Source organism: Juglans microcarpa x Juglans regia, chromosome 8D (genome assembly GCF_004785595.1).
Source record: "Juglans microcarpa x Juglans regia isolate MS1-56 chromosome 8D, Jm3101_v1.0, whole genome shotgun sequence".
Taxonomy (NCBI): domain Eukaryota; kingdom Viridiplantae; phylum Streptophyta; class Magnoliopsida; order Fagales; family Juglandaceae; genus Juglans; species Juglans microcarpa x Juglans regia.
In genome coordinates, this window is record NC_054608.1 from 28,683,768 (window position 1) to 28,701,459 (window position 17,692).

At 38.9% G+C, this 17,692-nt stretch overlaps 1 non-coding gene across 1 annotated transcript; it reads right to left on the reverse strand.

Moving 5' to 3' along the window:
* Positions 1 to 9,513: 9,513 nt before the first annotated feature.
* LOC121243799 lies at positions 9,514 to 9,620 on the reverse strand. The gene has a single exon (XR_005936284.1). It is a non-coding gene; the product is annotated as a small nucleolar RNA R71 (small nucleolar RNA).
* Positions 9,621 to 17,692: the final 8,072 nt, after the last annotated feature.

A 17,692-nucleotide genomic window follows, 5' to 3' on the forward strand; every position in this document is an offset into this window, starting at 1 on the left:
TTTGAAAGCCCGGTGGTTTTAAATTTTTTTCGAGCAATTAGTAACAACGGCTAGAAAATTTAAAAAGGAAACATAGGCGTTGGTTTTCACATCCGCATCATTGTTCATGCTCCTCCATAATTGAGCAATCCTGTGCCCGTGGAGAAAGAACACAGGAACTCGGGTGGGAGAGAGAGAGAGAGAGAGAGAGAGATGGTGGTCCTTGGGTTCGACGAGGTGGCCGCCGTAGACGCTAAAGAATGAGACGCGCAATCCTCGTCTTTACATATTTCTGTCTTTGGCACATTGCTCTTCTTACTGAGCTTTGAGGCATTTTTGGCTCTCTCTCATGAACAAACAAAGAGAAATGGCTTCCGGAGTTCTTTATACTCCGCAACCCAGAGGCCCAGAGGTACTCCCGATTCCCTTTTTAGTTTTGTGTGTAATGTAAACCACTGTTTTTAATTTCTCTCCCACCATTGGATTGCGTCTGCAGCTGGGTTTTCTTTTATGATCAGTTTCTTTTTAATCTCTTAGCAAGATTTGTAACATTTGGGTTTTGATTTCTATAGGAGAAATCTTATTGAATCTGAAAAGGGCTTTTCTTTTTCAACCGTATTCGGATGATCGACTCTTGAAATTTGTTAAGTGAATTTAGTAGAGCCATATGAATATAGTTTCTTTTGATTCTTTTAGTTTCTTCTTCAGCTGCGTATCTTCAGACCCTGTAACAGCTTGATCATGAAATCCCCAAGAAACTTATCAGTTCGTTCGTTCTTATCTTTTTGGAGGTTTAGTTCAAAATATTCTCATATATCTTTTTATATTTCATATAACTTCTGGTTGATTATTAATTTTTAATTGGATTTCAGCAAATGTAGTTGCATTTATCTGGACTCTGTAGTTGATTATTAATTTGTTGCAGCCTTGGATATGCTGAACAAAAAGGGGTACGTGCTATTTTTTTTCTGTTTTTGTTAATTTTTGCAATATATCTGCAAGACCAACTGCTTTTATATTGGAGTGGGTTAGTGACTTTTTCTTTTTCTTTTTTCCTTTAATGCTCCCCAAATCTTAGTATTCTTATCCAATTCATTTTTTAGCTTGATTCTAATGATATTTTGTGCTGAATGAGAAGAAAATAATGTACGACAAAACGAAGATGACTATGGAGGGGAAGCTCCATGCAAGGGCAATCTCTAATCTAAGATCTCTCTCTTTCTATCTATCTCATGAAAATAATTCAATGAATGCCTTTGCCAAAACTCTCTAGGTTTGTGTATAATTGACATTTCCTCAATAAGCGTGACAAATGGCTTACTACAATTGCTTGATCTTTCAGCCTTTCATGTCTTTTTCCTCTTTTCCTTGCACGAAAAGCTTCAATTTTCCATTTAAAGTTGTTAATTAGACTTTTTACCCTTCCATTTAAATAACAAACATTTAAAGCTTCATTAGGCTTTCTACCCTTCATACCAAGTCTTTTGTTAAGATTACCCTCTCTCTAGAGTTCCTCTCTCTAGAGTTCAATTTATTAGAGAATTAAGCAAACCTAAGATAAGATGGTATATTCAAGAATATATGACTCCTAATGCATTAAAATAGTACCAAACTTTTACATAATGAATGGTACCAAACCAAACCTAAGCATACCGAAGATAAGATGGTATATTCAAGAATATATCACTCCTCATATTTTAGCTTGAAGGTCTGGTTTGGGGGAAAGATTGTGTAGTTGAATGGCACACCAATTGGTTTCTTTAATAGCTCGGGACCTAGGACAAGGTGATCCATTGTTTCCTTTTCTATTTATTATTGTTATGGATGCTCTTAGTAGAATGTTGGATGGAGGCTTATGTTGGTAGATTTCTATTAGGCTTTTGGGTGGGATGCTCTAATAGTCCTTTCAATGGTTTCCCATCTACTTTTGCAAACGATATCCTACCTGTTTGTAATATGTGTTGGGTAAAAGTGTGCACTAGGTGCAAGGAGAGGTTGTAAGTCAACTAAAGAAGTATGCATAGAAGCCCACATGAAGGAAGCTGAGGAATGACTGTAAGTAGGTAAAACACATCATCTAGTGAGATCAAGTGACATTATCAACAAAGAGTTTCTATGCAATAGAGCTTATCTCAAAAGAGATTTACACCAACAAAACAAGTCTTGTAGAGAAAGGGCACTGCCATCCTCTGTATCGTGCTCAAACATAATGGTTCCCATATTGATTCTGTAGTGACATTGGAATATCGAAACTCCATATGAAAATCACTCGATAGTCAGTATGAGAATAGAGGATTCCAACAAAATTAGGATTCTCTACCCCGATAGACTCGAGGGCATGTCTTTGTACGATACTGCAAGCTAGCAGTATCCTCGAAGCGTTCGGCAGCAACTAAGTCAAAGCCAAACATAGATAGTGTGGAACATTTCGGATGGGTGTAGAAAGGAAGCCTTAGTCCCATTGAGAGTATTTCGATATAACTAAGTCAGAGTTGACTATGCTGTTAAGGGGCTCAGGGAGAATCAAACGAAAGAAGTCCAAAATCTCGAACCATTCTCCTGTAGAGTCAAACTCTGCCTGAGTGGTTGTCTCCATCCAACAAGCCCCTTTTAATGGCTACAAGATGGATTGTATTAGCTATGATGGCAATTTGTGAGTTGTACCCTTAGGCATCTCCCTTGAAATTTTCCAAATGCCCTTGTATAGTAAAACCTCTGTACGTTTACCAATTCTATCAATTAATTTGTTAATCAATATTTATGCAATTATTCAATAAGAACATAATTAATATAAAATAAATCAATTGCATAACATAGAAAGCGGTAATGAATGGAAACCCTTTAAAAAACTCTTTAAAGGTAAAACCTTACAGGGGCAGCCTATCCAGAAAACGTCAATCCACACTATTTGAAATCTTTTACTAGTAAGTTTCAATTACAAAATATTTGTCAATTGACACTCTTACTTGACTAGCCAGAGTAGCTGCCAAAACTTCTGACAATCTTCAAATATTAACTTTTCAACTAGAACTCAATGGTTGAAATGATCATACTATCTGAACCTCAGATTACGATCACACTCTTTGAAATAAACAATATGAAAATGCTCAAGGAATTTTTCTCACGAAAATAAGCATTTGGAAGTGCTGTAAAAATCTCCAGAATTGAATCTTTTACCATTTCCTAATTAATTTGACAGTTTAAATATATTTTGGTAAGAAGTTTCTAAGTTCGAGTGAAATTCTGCTAACGGATTAAATCTGTTGCAACGGCTTCACTAATTGTTTGCTAACAGCAAGAAACTATCTCCACAACCTTGTAGCTGCTTCAAATTCAAACTCTTCAATGGTTAAGATAAGAACCTTGACACTTAGAATTACATGCTTTTACTTATCTAAAACATTTAATTACAAACTCCAAACAAATTCAAAATATTTTACATTCAACAACTCACATAATTTAAACTGATCTTAGTCATCTAGCGCTAGCAAACTCTTGAAATTCACATTTTCAATCTCCCTCTTTAGTGGATTGGTGACAAAATCAAGTACTTGTTGAATGTAACTTGAATCGATCAATAACTTAGAAAACACCACAAGAAAAACATAAATCCAAACACACAAGTAGCAACATGAAAGTAGTTACTGAAATCTTAGACAAACATCATAGTCATAGTCATGTCTAGCAAAAGTACCAAATCTAACCAACAACAGATCAGAAAGGTAAGATTGTACTTGTTACAAAAGATGGCTGAACCAACCTGTCATTGGCTTGAACACAGCCAGAGTGTACAACAGTTATGTCCTTCTCTAATTTGAGCTAATTGGCTTCCAAGTTGGCAGCAATAGTATCAATCTTATGTGAGAACAGAGTTTTCTACTCCAGGACCAGGGAAGAGGGCATTGATGTCTCATGAGGGGATGAGGTGGACTCTGTAGTTTGAGCTTGCTTCTTGGACAGTTGGGCCTCAAACTTTTCTACTGTGATGGTAGAGATAGAACTAGCCATCTTTATAGTTGGCTAATTTACCTTGAGAGGGACCTTGGCCTTAGTGGCCAACTTAGTAATTAACCCCCCCAAATGGTGGATTTGCTCCTTATCAACATGAGCTCAATGAATAATATCCACAACATGCTTGGGGAAGTTAATAGACACTCTCGTGGCTAGTGCATACATGAAATAAGCTCTCTCTAAAAGAAGCTCGATCTAACAACTGATAGCATTATTTTTGCTAATAGACGCAATTGGGGAAGCAAAACACTCATAGGCAGCCTTGGAACCTTGGGGTTCCATTTAAGTCCTTAAGGACCGACAAAAAGATTTCTCATAGCAGTTTTAGTTGGCGCCCCCATACCTTGATATGGGTAAAAAGGAGACGCAACTACTGGTAAGTCATATAACTCTCTAATGGTGGTTCCCCTAACAATAGAGGTAATACACTATGGTCCTCCAATTTAAAGTGGGCTATGTTGGAGTAAAACTCCTTAACAATTTCAACAAACTGAGTGGGGGAGGAGTGAAGTTTTTGCCAATGCCTATCCACAAAGATTCTTCTAATAATATTAAACTCAGTAGAGGGGAAAATCAACTAAGCTTACATCTCTTTCACCCAAGACAGGTTGGTGCGAGAAGATGTTTCTATAAGCCTCTTTAGCCTTAGAAGTAGTGAATCGTTCATACTCTGCATCAATTATGTAGGGTGCTGGAGAGGTTATAGGAATTTCTTCCTCACTGGAGGAATTCTCAGGAGTTGCCATATGGCTGACCTTCTCCTCCTATTAGCCCGGGTCTTTGGACCTCATTTGGAAAGGATTATGTACATTGTTATACTCAACAAGTAGGAGATCTAGACCCATGTTGAGTATTGTTTGGGAAATGAGGATACAACTACTCTTGACAAGACCAACCCACAACCATTAAGACCCTAAACTCTACAATGCACTTTGATTTAAGTGAGGAATGAGCAATGGAATGCATGCAGACAACTGAAAAAAGGAAAGCAAAAAATGATAGTTGAGGTAAACGGCAAGCACTTGGTGGACAACAAATAGAAAACCAAAGGGTAAAATACAAGAACACACCAAAAACCATCCTAAATACATAAGGTTTAGAAGAAATGTAGAGCCCAAACATAATGGTCGATTGATTCAAAACCCCATCAAGCAAAAGTCAAAACAAAAACTCCAAAATCTCAACTAGAGACCGAAAACCCCAAATGGCTTGTTGAACCCAAGGTTTCAAGTTTCATATAATTACATATGGATTTTGATTTTGATGATAACAAATGAATTCAAGCATAAAAGGAGTCTCAAGCTCAAATTGTCTACACAATGAAGCTAAGCACATCAATGAACCAAGTATGAGTAAGAAAGGGAACAAGCTTACAAATAAAGGACCCAAAGAACTTGGGTACAAGAAAAATTATTTTAATTGTTTTGTAGGTATGCATGAAGCAGATAAATGGTTTTTAGATAAGTGGATGTTCAAAACATTTGGAGATATCAAGAAAGATCATCAAAACTTAATGCAAGATGTAACCAAACAGTGAAAATTTGTGAAAGATCATCTAGTAGAGCAAATTCTATGAGAATCTTCACGATGTGCAAGTACTTGATCATCTCTTAAAAATATTTACAATCATACTGTTTTTATTGTTTTTCTATCTAAGATTGAACCCAAAAATATTGATGAAACACTTCTTGATAAATCTTGGATTCTAGTTATGCAAGAAGAGCTAAATCAATTTGAAAGAAATGATGTTTGGACACTTGTCCCTAGACCCAAAAATCATACTGTTATTAGAACAAAATAGGTTTTTAGAAATAAGAAAGATGAGTTTGGAGTTATCACTAGAAACAAGGCTCAACTTGTAGCCCAAGGTTTCAATGAAGAAGAAGGAATCAATTATGATGAGACATATGAACCGATTGCAAGATTATATGCTATTCAAATGCTACTTGCTTATGCTTGTTATAAAGATTTCAAACTTTTTCAAATGGATGTTAAAAGTGCATTCTTAAATAGTTTTATAAATGAAGAGGTATATATTGAGCAACCTCTAGGTTTTGAAAATTATATTTCTTTAAATCATGTTTTCAAGCTCACAAAAGCACTAGATGGACTCAAACAAGCCCCTAGAGCTTGGTATGAGGACTTAGTGGTTTCTTGATTGAAAAATATTTTTTAAGAGGAAAAATCGAAAAATCGATACAACTCTTTTCATCAAACGTGAAAAATATGATATTCTTTTGACTCAGATTTATCTAGATGATATAATATTTGGTGCTACTAATAAAAATATGTACCAAGTTTATTAGCATGATGGGAGAACTTAACTTCTTTCTTTGATGTTGACTCCTAATGTTGACTTAGTATTTTTCGCGTAATGGATTCCTGATTTAGCCGCCTGGGTCTGCAGAGATAGTGCAGCAAGTCCTTGAGCCCCGCCTGAGTCCTGCCTAGATTAACTCTACCAACTTTTGCATAAATTTGAATGCTCTAGGTAATAGAAAAGACCATTTACCATTTTCACCTTTTGAATACTCATAGAACAATTTCTCACATTGCTCATTGACTTAGTTTCTGTTTATCCAGAACGATAGCATGGTCGAGCAGCATTCTTCCAATAATGTTTCAGATTTATTCAAATTTATACAAAAGTTGGTAGAGTTAATCTAGGCAGGACTCAGGCGGGGCTCAAGGACTTGCTGCACTATCTCAGCAGACCCAGGCGGCTCGAGCTTTACAGCATTTGTTGGGACCCGGGTAGGACTCGAGAATTTAGAAGGAGATAATGAAACTTACCTTGTAAAAAACCAATGGCTACAACCAGAAGACAATCCTCCATGAATTCTGCAAGACATGTCTCCATGAATTATGCAACAAATCGTGCAATGACTAACACTTTTGCAATGGCTAATTATGAAAAATATACAGACCTTTATGTAGGGAACCAGGCGGCTCAAGGTTTTTCAGCATTTGTCCGGACTTGGGCAACTCTAATTATTCAACTTTCCTCAGTTTCTACAAATGCACCATTTTCATCATCCATTGGCATTTCTTATTGCGATTCCTTTTTAATAATGTCAGAAGGGGGAGAAGTTTTAGTCTAGAACATATTAACATGCTCTTTCCAACACTTTATTTGTTAAACTTGTTTAGATATGCTTGGAATTATGTTTATCTATTGCTTGAAAAACTAACACATATTCTCATGGGGGGCTTAAGTATTACTACTGGCTTCAGAGTTCTACTAAGTATTTGTCATAATAAAAAAGGGGGAGATTGTTGAACCCAAGGTTTCAAGTTTTATACAATTACATATCTATATATGAATTTTGATTTTGATGATAACAAATGAATTCACGCATAAATGAGTCTCAACCTCAAATTGTCTCCACAATGAAGCTAAGCACATCAATGAACCAAGTATGAGCAAAAAAAGGAACAAACTTACAAATAAAGCTCTTAGAATAATTTTGTATATCTCTTGATAAAATTTGAAATTAGATTAAGGGGCAAAACTAATATTTTCTCATAAAACATCAAATTGTATTTTTCATATGTGCATGACATATTTGAATATTAAAAGTTTGAAACTTGAATTTTTGAAAGATAATTAATTGTCACCTTTCACAAGTGCATGCTTTGATTTGAATATTTTGAAAAGTGAATGATTGTTGTCTTTGACAATTGTAAAAAGTAAAACTTTGATTTGAAAATTTTTAAAAAGTAAATGATGTTTTTGACATTTACGAAAAGTAAAACTTTAATTTGAAAATTTTGAAAAGTGAATGACGTTTTTTTTTATAATTTCAATTATTTAAAAATCTAGAAAAGTGAATGAAACAGTCTTTGTCAATTTCAAGAAAGTGAAACTTTGATTTGAATATAAATGATGTTGTCTTTGACAATTACGAAAAGTAAAACTTTGATTTGAAAATTTTGAAAAGTGAATGATGTTGATGTTGTCTTTGACATATGAATCTTTTAAAATTTGAAAAAAAAAGTCTCATATGCCTATAAATAGCTTATTTGAGATCTTCAAATCAAGAACACAACAACAAGAGCACATTTACATCAATTGCAAGTTTTACAACATCCATTCAAAGCTTTTAATCTCTGTTCTCTAAGGATTGAGCCTTAACCCTTATTCATTTTGAGAGATATATAGTTTTGTCATGTATTATTCTTATTCCACTCATTGAGAAGTATTTTTTGATAACTTACCCACAATTAGCTCTTGTATCAATGAAAAGTGTGTATAACCCTTGTATGTGTAGAAGATGTTCTACACTGAGAATAGACGTCGAGTCACCATGTGTAAGCTTATTGATTGTGTTCTACACGGATTCTTTATAACGATACTACTCAAAGTTCTATCTCCCACCTAAAAGAGTTTGGATAGTGAATATGAGAATCCTTAACGGATAGATTGAAGTGAGGACGTAGGCAGTGGGGCTAAACTTCGTTAAAACACTGAGTTTGTTTTCTCTTACCCTTACTCTTTATATTTATTGTTGATTCGTATTTTATTCATGTTTTGTATTGTGTATTTAATGTATAGATTTATAAATACAATCCAATTCAACTCCCCTTCTTGTCTAAGTCATCTGGGCAACATGGGTGAAAAATGTACCCTAGAAATAAAAGAGGGAAAGATAGTGCCGGAGAAGTGTGTATAAACAATAATTTTGTTTTGTTTTGTTTTTTTTTTTTTACTTTGACAATAGGTAGCCATTTCAGATGTACCTGGTCTAATTTACTGGTTCCTTACTAGTGCCTCCAACAATACAACCTTCACTTTTTTCTTCTCAACAAACCAAAAGTAAACAAGTTAGTCGTGGTTCATCAAGCCTCCAAGCAACTAAAAGATCAACAACTACAAAAGTGAACTTTCACCCTCAAAGTACAATCTAGTTGTGAAGCGAAAATTCAAAATTCAAGCATGTTTGCATATTGCTAAGAAACAATTAGTAAAGAGAACCCATTTTGACATTTACTCTTCAACTAGTCATCAGGCCTTTGGGATTTATGTTACCAACTGCCTCATAAATTTAGCTTTGATGCACCTGAATTAGACTTCCAGGTTAGGTTGTCTCATTCTGACACCATGGCTGACAATCATAGTGTTCATGACAAACTAAAAAATGATGATGTTCAAAATAATCCATTGAGAATTTTGCATGATTATTTGCACCAAACAAGGACAAGTACTCCATCTTGCATGATTTTTCCTATGAATATAGGGAATTTTGATTTAAAGCTTGGAGTAAGTAATTCAATTTCTTCTCAAGATTCATCGCTTAGACTCAGAAAGTTCTTATTTGCATTTAAAAGAATCTGAAGAGGTTTTTGTAACTTTGCAAAACTAAACTGTCAATGATGATGTTGTTAGATTATAGTTGTTCCCATTCTTTTTGAGGGAAAAAGCTAAAAATAACTTAATTCCTTGAGACCAAGATCTATTGGCACATGGCAATAAATGTAAAGAAAATTTTTTTCAAAATTTTGCCTACTCATGGGACTAACACTCTTCACATAAACAATATGAATTTTTCTCAAAAAAAAAAAATGAGATTTTTTTTTTAGTATTGGGAGCATTTTAAGGAATTATTGCTAACTTGCCCACATCATGGCTATGAGACTTAGCCCACCATTTTTCTATGAAGGTTTAACTTCTCAAATGGGCCAGTTTGTAGAGACGATGTGTAATGGTGAATTTTTAAATAAAGATCCTAATGATGATTGGGACTATTCTGATGAATTGGCTGAAAATGCCCAATCTTGGGACAACATAGGTCGTTTTGTTCGGTCAAATAAGTCCACTCAAGAAGGTATGTATGTATGTCCTCAAAGAAAATAATGATGTGAATCCTAAGACAGCTAGTTTGTAATGGAGGAATGAGTCCAGTTTGTAATGTCTCCTCAAGGGTTTCTTATGTGGAGGCACAAAAGGAGTAGAAACAGAACGCCCTTGAGGATTTTGATGTGAATTGGACTCATTCCTCCAACTAAAGTTCGGGTGATTCCTCCATTCCTCCATCTAGGATTATATGTTTCAGAATAAGAGGAAAAAAAGGTCATTTATATTAATGGCATTTGCTTGTTGGTGCAACACCTCTTTAAAAGCAGAGATTGTTGGACAATCCTGAGTTAGGTACCCACTAGTCTCACATATGCCACAATTTTTTTCTTGGACAATGACCTTAACTGAATTTACCTTCCTAAGTTTGATGGACTCGACTTTTCTAGTCAAACTAGTTATCCCCTTTTTTTTAAAAAATAAAATAAAAAATAGTCAGGGCCCCATGTCCAATAGTGGCTCCTACCCTAAGTTTATTAAAGACTCTCTCACTTGTGGCAGAGGAAAACTGCGGTAACAAGTCACAAGCTCCTAAGTTTTCAAAACCAAACAATAAACGCCCAAAACCAAGTGCTATAATAGACCAAGCTCTAGAAAAAAAAAAAAACCTCTAAAACATTTAAAGCAAAGAAAAAAAAATCAATGAATTAACATCATAAATAAGAAATTCCCCAATGATCAGTCCACAAAGCCTCCCCGATCCAGTTTCGGAGCAAACAAAGTGTATAGTATTATTTTGAGCTCCCTCCTTAGCTAAAAAATCAGCAACCATGTTTCCTTCTCTATAAATATGACATATGCGGCACTGAAGAATCCTAAACAACTCTTTGATTTCTTCCCAAAAATCCCACATATACCAAAAGTTACATACACCAGTTTGAATCCATCCTACCGCTACTAAAGAGTCTGATTCCACCAAAACTTATTGAGTCCAAGTTGTTGAGCTAATTGCAAACCATCAAGCAATGCCAATCCTTCAGCCACAGTGTTCATCGACACACCATAAAACTTCGCAAAACTGGCTACTGCATATCCACCTACATCCCGTGTAATACCTCCTCCACCTGCTGCACCTGGGTTTCCAGCCGAGCTGCCATCCACGTTTAATGTAAAACAATCCCTTCTCAGTCTTCTCCATGCCATTGCTCTAGGAATACGATTGATTATCGGTGCAAGAGGGCAATTCAATTCCATTAGAAGTTGTAGGTCCTTACCAGATTTGAACCGTCTCACTTTTGAACATATGTCCAGGAAATTTCTTTCCACAATCCGCACCACTACACACCAATTCGCAGACACTTCCTCCATTCTTGCTGCATACCGTGATCTCCACAATGCTGCATAAATTAATATTGGCATGATCCCCCGACAGACTCCTGCTTGAGAAGACAAAGATGCTCGAGACCACCAAAGATTTAAAACATCTTGCCATGACCGCACTTAAGGTAACTTGATTCCACAAACAGTAGCAAAATAATCCCATACTTCTTATGGCACATTTCCTTCACACAGTACATGGTCAAACTAGCTCTCCTAACATTCACATCATCATTTCCTATGAGGACATACATACCTTCTTGTGACATGGTATTACGCTTGGACTTATTTGACCGATCAGAACGATCTGTGTTGTCCCAAGATTGGGCATTTTCAGCCAAGCATCATTTCTACAAACTGGCATTTAAAAAGCAAAACCTTCATAGAATAAACTAATGATGCGCCAAGTCTCATAGCCATGATGTGGGCATCAATAATTTCATAAAAAGCTCCCAACACTGAAAAAAAGTCTCATTTTCTTTTTCGAAAAAATTCATAATGTTTTTGCGAAGAGTGTTGGTCATGTGAGTAGGAAAAAACTTTTACAAAATTTCTCTTTGATTTCTTGCCATGTGCCAATAGATTTTGGTCTCAAGGGATTAAGCCAATTTTTAGTTTTTTCCTTCAAAGAGGATGGGAACAACTTTTATCAAACAACATCATCATTCAAAGTTTGGTTTTGCAAAGTTGCACAAACCTCTTCAGATTCTTTTAAATGCAAATAAGAACTTTATGAGTCCAAGCCATGAAACTTGGGAAGTAATTGTATTACTCCAGGCTTTAAATCAAATTCCCCATATTTGTAGGAAAAATCATGCAAGATGGAGTACCTGTCATTGTTAGTTGCAAATAATCACGCAAAGTTCTCATTGGTGGATTATATTGAACATGATCATTTTCGAGGTCGTCATGAACATATATGATTGTCAGCCATGGTATCAGAATGAGAATCTTGGAATCCCCAAACAACTTAACAGATAATTTTCCTAAAAGGGCGGCTGGGACTTCGTCATTAAGAGGGTGGTCGCCGTTTCTTTTGAAAACCACATCGTGGAGATGGAACACCAAGCGAGGGGCTGGGACTCCTTCTAGATGTTGTAGTTGGCGAGGGTTCGAGAGGTCTGCAACCTTCAACCCTTGCAACTGGCGAGGTCACTAACGAAGCTCGTCGAACTAAGGTGACCGCACAAGCGCCCGATGCAAATTGATGGAGATCATCCTCCCTTCGGCCCGACTAAAAACGGGGGGACCGAGGGGGAGTGCCACGCAGAAGCCATCAGCCAAGTGTCAAGTGTTTGTCTCGTTTCTTCCATGAGGTTTGCCAACTTCTTTTTTTTTTTTTCTATAGTTTCCCTTTCTTTCGTTGCTTCCTAGATTCCTTTTACACTCCATTCCACATTGGCCTCTCTTGTTGTTAGGGTTCGTCTCATCTGGTAGCCTTAATTGTGGATGGCCAAGAGGCCGTTTGGCAGGAAAACCAAGCCCTCACTTGATGATCTAGACTACCCTACGGCACACTCACAGTGAGAGGGATGAGAAGCAACGACTGGAGAAAGAGTTGAGGAAGGTAGGAATTGCATTGGAGGAGGGTAGCAAGAAAACTAAGAAGCTAGTCACAGTCGAAAGATGCTAAAGGAGAAGACGAGGGAAGATGCCCAGGGGATGGGGGCTTGGAGCGATTTATGACAAATGTAAGATGTCACCTACCGCCTGAATAGCCAGCTGAAGTTGCTCGTGGGCGTTCGCGATATCGCGTGGGCGCATGGGTGTGCTGAGGTCCTTAGGTCGATGCGGACCACATTTTGGAGAGTTCACAGCTATTTTTGTAAACTTTCAAGAAATATTTGCGCAATCTTGACCTTACTTGGTTGTTAGAGAAACCTTTGTGTTTGGTCGCAAGCTGGGGATGGACATGATCCTGAATGCTTTTATGGGTCTTGCCTTCCCAGCCATGTCCTCCAGAACACGGAAGCCCTAAGCTTGACATCCCTGAGGTCGACGCTCCTGATGCTGAGGTCTCTGAGTGTGGTGCTTGCTGTTACCCTATCCTAGCTTCTCTCTGTTGTTGTTGTTATTTTATTTTGCTCTTCTTTCTCTTTATTTTTGTAAATGTATATACTTGTGCATTGTTGCCATGTGGCTTGTGTAGTTTTTGATCATTAATGGAAACTGCCTTATACTTTTCGTTGTGCCAGGCTACTTGCCTTTGCGTTTTCTTCTCTGGTGTTTTCCTCCTCCTTCTTCTTCTTCTTCCCTCTTTTCTTTTTTATGGCCAGCCTAGGGGGTTTTGTTGCAAGAAACCATGGGCTTGTTGTTAGACAAGGGGATTGTCGTCATGCTTTACGGTCCACCCCACTCCTGCTCGATGATGCTTATGAGGAAGATAAGTCTTCGCTTTTCGGGCAGTTGAGGACTGGCCCTCACTCCAGAATCATCCCTTTAGTACCTTGCAGGTAGGTAAGTTCAGATAGTGAAATAGTTAGTCTTCTCTTCACTGCGATAGGGGATGGGATAAGTTGTTCAAGCCGCCGGGGGCCATGACCCGCACTTCATGGTGGCAGGGATAGCCTAGTTCTCCCCTTCAGTCCAGCGGAAGGTACCCCATTTGGGAAATTTGAGACTGGAGCTACTCCCCTTAGTTGTTATTGCAAGGAAGGGAAGTGTTGGGTCAGGCTGGCACTAAGTCCACTCTTCGTTATGGAGGGGTCAGGCTAAGTCATTTGAGCAGTCGAGGGGGCAGGACCTACCACTCTCTTATTCCGGGGGAGTTACGTTGTTTGGGCAATTTGGGATTGGACACACTCCCAAGTGTTGATGCTCTCAAGGTATATTGTCTTTGGGTGGTTGAGGCTAGCCTGCACTTCGCCGAGGGAAGGATGAAGAAGCCTCTATGTACTCATCCCTTTGGTACCCGCAGGGAAGGTACATTTATCCGACAAAGATGGGGGGTCGGGATAAGTTGTTCGGGCCACCGGGGGGGAAGGACCCACCCTCCATCGCTGGATGGGTAGAACGGCCTTCAGCCTAACTCTCCCCTTGATCCCTTAGGAGGTATGGTATTCGGGCAGTTCGAGATCGTCTTGTTGGTATTTTCTTGATAACATGAAAGTTCAAAGTAAGTGTTTTTCATTGCCCTGGGAAAATCATGCATTTCATTAAACAACAAGAATTTATAGTATTTAAATAACAAAATACAAAATAAGGGGAGATGGAGCCTTTAGCTGTGGAGCTTTCACTTGTTCTTTCTCTGCCTCTGGGACCATGCATCTTCCTAATCTCCCTCAAGCCCAACAGGGTGAGTACGAGTAGTAGACTAAGGCATGCTAGGGCTTTTCAAGTGGTACATGCCCTACTCTCTCCTAAAGGTGCCATTCGGGGTGACCTCATTATCCTTTTGCGTCAGTTCTTGGACATAGCATTCCCTCACCATGACCTATTCGCCTCAGATTTTGCCCAGAGTAAGAAATTTCATTTTGAGGTGGTGGGTCGATGTGACTGCCCACAAGTTTTTTAGGGTGGGCCTTCTGATGATGGCATTGTAGAGTGATAGGGTTCTCCCCACTAGGAAGTCGACCATGATTGAGGCAATGCAGGGGGAGCTGCCTATGTGGACCGATAGCGTGATGGTTCCTACTGGATGAACCATATTCTCGAAGAAACCCTTTAGCAGCATGGGGGCTGTACACTGCCAGGTAGCCTCTATTCCCATCCTGATGAAGGCTTCCTATAAAAGGATGGCACTCCGCAATGTACCAAGCCCTCCTAGCGTGTGGCGTTCCACTTGAGGAGGAAGTGCTCTTCTTGCAAATCCTCCCGCTATGGTCTGGATTTTCCTAAGTGGAGGTACTCCAACGATGGTGAGCGGGGGCGATCTTGTTATGGCCATCGTGCTGGTGGTCATTGCTGAGGGCTTTCTTCCTTTCTTCGTCGGTCGACTCGGTACGTGTTCCATTCCCTCGATCTTCCTCTCCTTTCTTGCTCTTCGCTGGGGGAGGGTAACATTGCCTCATCCATTCTGCATGGTCCCTCCTCCCTTGTTGGGAGAAGGAGTCATCGGTGTTGTGCGAGGTGGACCTAAGGTATGCATAGTAACGGGGGACAATGCCTCGATCATCGTCTTCATGGGCTACAGAGGTGTCAGTCTCGTGGATGGTAAACATGGGTTGGTTGAAGCGAGGTCCTGGTCCCCTTGTGAGAGCTTCTTTCCTTCTCTTCTTGTGGGAGTTCTTTTCTAGCTTTTCATGGGCCCTAAGGTGCTGGGGCCCCTGCCTTCCTCTTCGCTCGCCCTAACTCCTTCTTCATTGGCTCCGTTAGGGCCTGAAGAGTGTCTTTGGCGTTAATGAAATTATTGGCCTAGCCTATAAAACTCCCGCATCGTCACAAGAGTCCTTCTCGCCTATGAACTGGGATCGTGGCCAGACCACTCCCAGAAGTGCCACCAGGGTTATCTTTTTGTCTTGGTCATCAGTGGTCATGCACTCCATGTTGAACTGGGACAGGTATGCCTTCAGGCGTTCCTCATCTCCTTGCTTGATAGTGAACAGGTACGCTGCTAGGTGTCACCTTCTTTGAATCGAGCCAACCCAAAACTGTCTACGAAATCGAGCACCAGAGACCCGAACCATACCCGTGCTAGCCCCTTTAGGGTTAGCAGGAATGCCCTGCATGCCACCTCCCCTAGGAAACCATGCAACATCCATGTGAGCCCTGAAAGTTTCTAGGTCCTCAAAGGGGTCCCTCCCTCCATCGTCCATCTCTATGTTGGGGACCCTAAACTTTGCTGATAAGGGCACATCCATCACCTCTTCTTGTATAGGGTAGACCAGTACTTGTGAGCAGAGTTGGTCCACTGATGACGGTGTGCCCACTTTCCTTGCAATCGCTCAGTGCTTTCCTTTAAGATTGCAAAGCTAGTCTTGGATGTTCTATCCTTGTTGAGGTTAACCGAGCCCCTCATTCTCTTTGTGAAGGTTTTGCACCTTGTTGGTCAACTTTGTTACCCAGTCCTCAATAGCTTTTAGTGTTGCCTCCATGGCAACTTCCTCTATGTCCCTTCTGAGTCCTTCAGAACTGGTTGTCGCAGGCATACGAAGTACACACGCGAGATCTACAAGAATCTCACAGATGGCCCCACTGTTAACGTCGTGTTTCGTAAACCTTTAGGCCAGGTTCCAGCAACTCAGGTATTCAGAACTGGGTCTGCGAAGATAGAAAAGAAATACACTGGGAGAGAGGGTGGTGCCTTGGAGTCGAGGAGTCTCAAACGCCAAAGTTAATAGAGTATTTTGGAAGTTTGTATTTAAATGAGAGAGTACAGGGATCAGAGAGAGTTTCTCATATCTAGAAGTTACTATTTATACCAAGAGTCAGGGGAAAACAGATTCTGCCTACCCTGGTGGAGTCCATGTCATTTTTACTGTTCCTTTTGTCAGAGTCCTTTAATGCAGCGTGCCTCTACGACAGTGTTATTAATGTGGTGTGTAGCTTAGGTAGTGGTGCCTTTAATGTGGCGTGGTGGTTCTCCGATTTGCCTTACTCTGCTGGTGTCCTTGGTGGTTTGTCGATGTTTACTTGTTAGAGGGTTGAAGGACCTTACTTCCCATCCATTAATGTGGACAGGTAATCAAGGGTTGGGCATTGTTTGAGGCACCTCTAGGACGGCGAGTCCCATCCCCTGCAGCATGCTCCCTCATGGAGGTTACATCCATGGGGCTTACTCGTGGGTCAGGTCGAAGAGTTTATTTGTTCTGGGCTAGCCCTTTGTTTCTTATTCCCTTAGTTGCCCTTCTGAGGCCCACTGAGATAGAGGGGGGGAACCCCTTACAGTCGCATTATGGAGATAAAGCATGAAATATGAGAAACTGTATATAGGGATTCTAAAAGTTAAAAACTTTATCACTAACAATTAGAAACATGAAAAATACTAACTTAAAGTAAAATTACTATTTTACCCTCTACATGTGGAAAAATGATCATTTTACCCCTAATTTAAAGATTCCACATCCTAACTCTAAAAATCACCAAAAAACTCAAATATCAACTTAGAAAAATTTAAAATCAAACACAACTATGAAAAAAAAAATCATAGGGCCAAAACTTCCAAAGGCCATATATCTCTTTATTTTTCTTTTGCAATTTTTTTCAACTTCAAAACTCATGATCAAACTGAAATATTGCAGCAAAGATCGTCCTAGCTTAAGTTTAACAACATGATTAAAATATCCAACAAAAATATACTTTTCATAGACATAAAGCTTTTTAGTAAAAAGATCTAAACTTTTTAACTAAAATACAAACTCTGAAATCTCAAAGTTTGACCTATCTCAAAACATATCTCCAAGAACTCCAAAAATCTAAAAATTTCTTATAACATGTTCATAACACAAGCTAATGCTTTGAATCAACACATAAAAGTTACCAAAAATCACAAAATCTTACTTGAAGTACTCAGCTCCAACACAACCAAAAGCAGAATTTCCTTTCTCAACTTGCCTTGATCAAAGCAAGATCTGAGCATAGCATGAGGAAGAT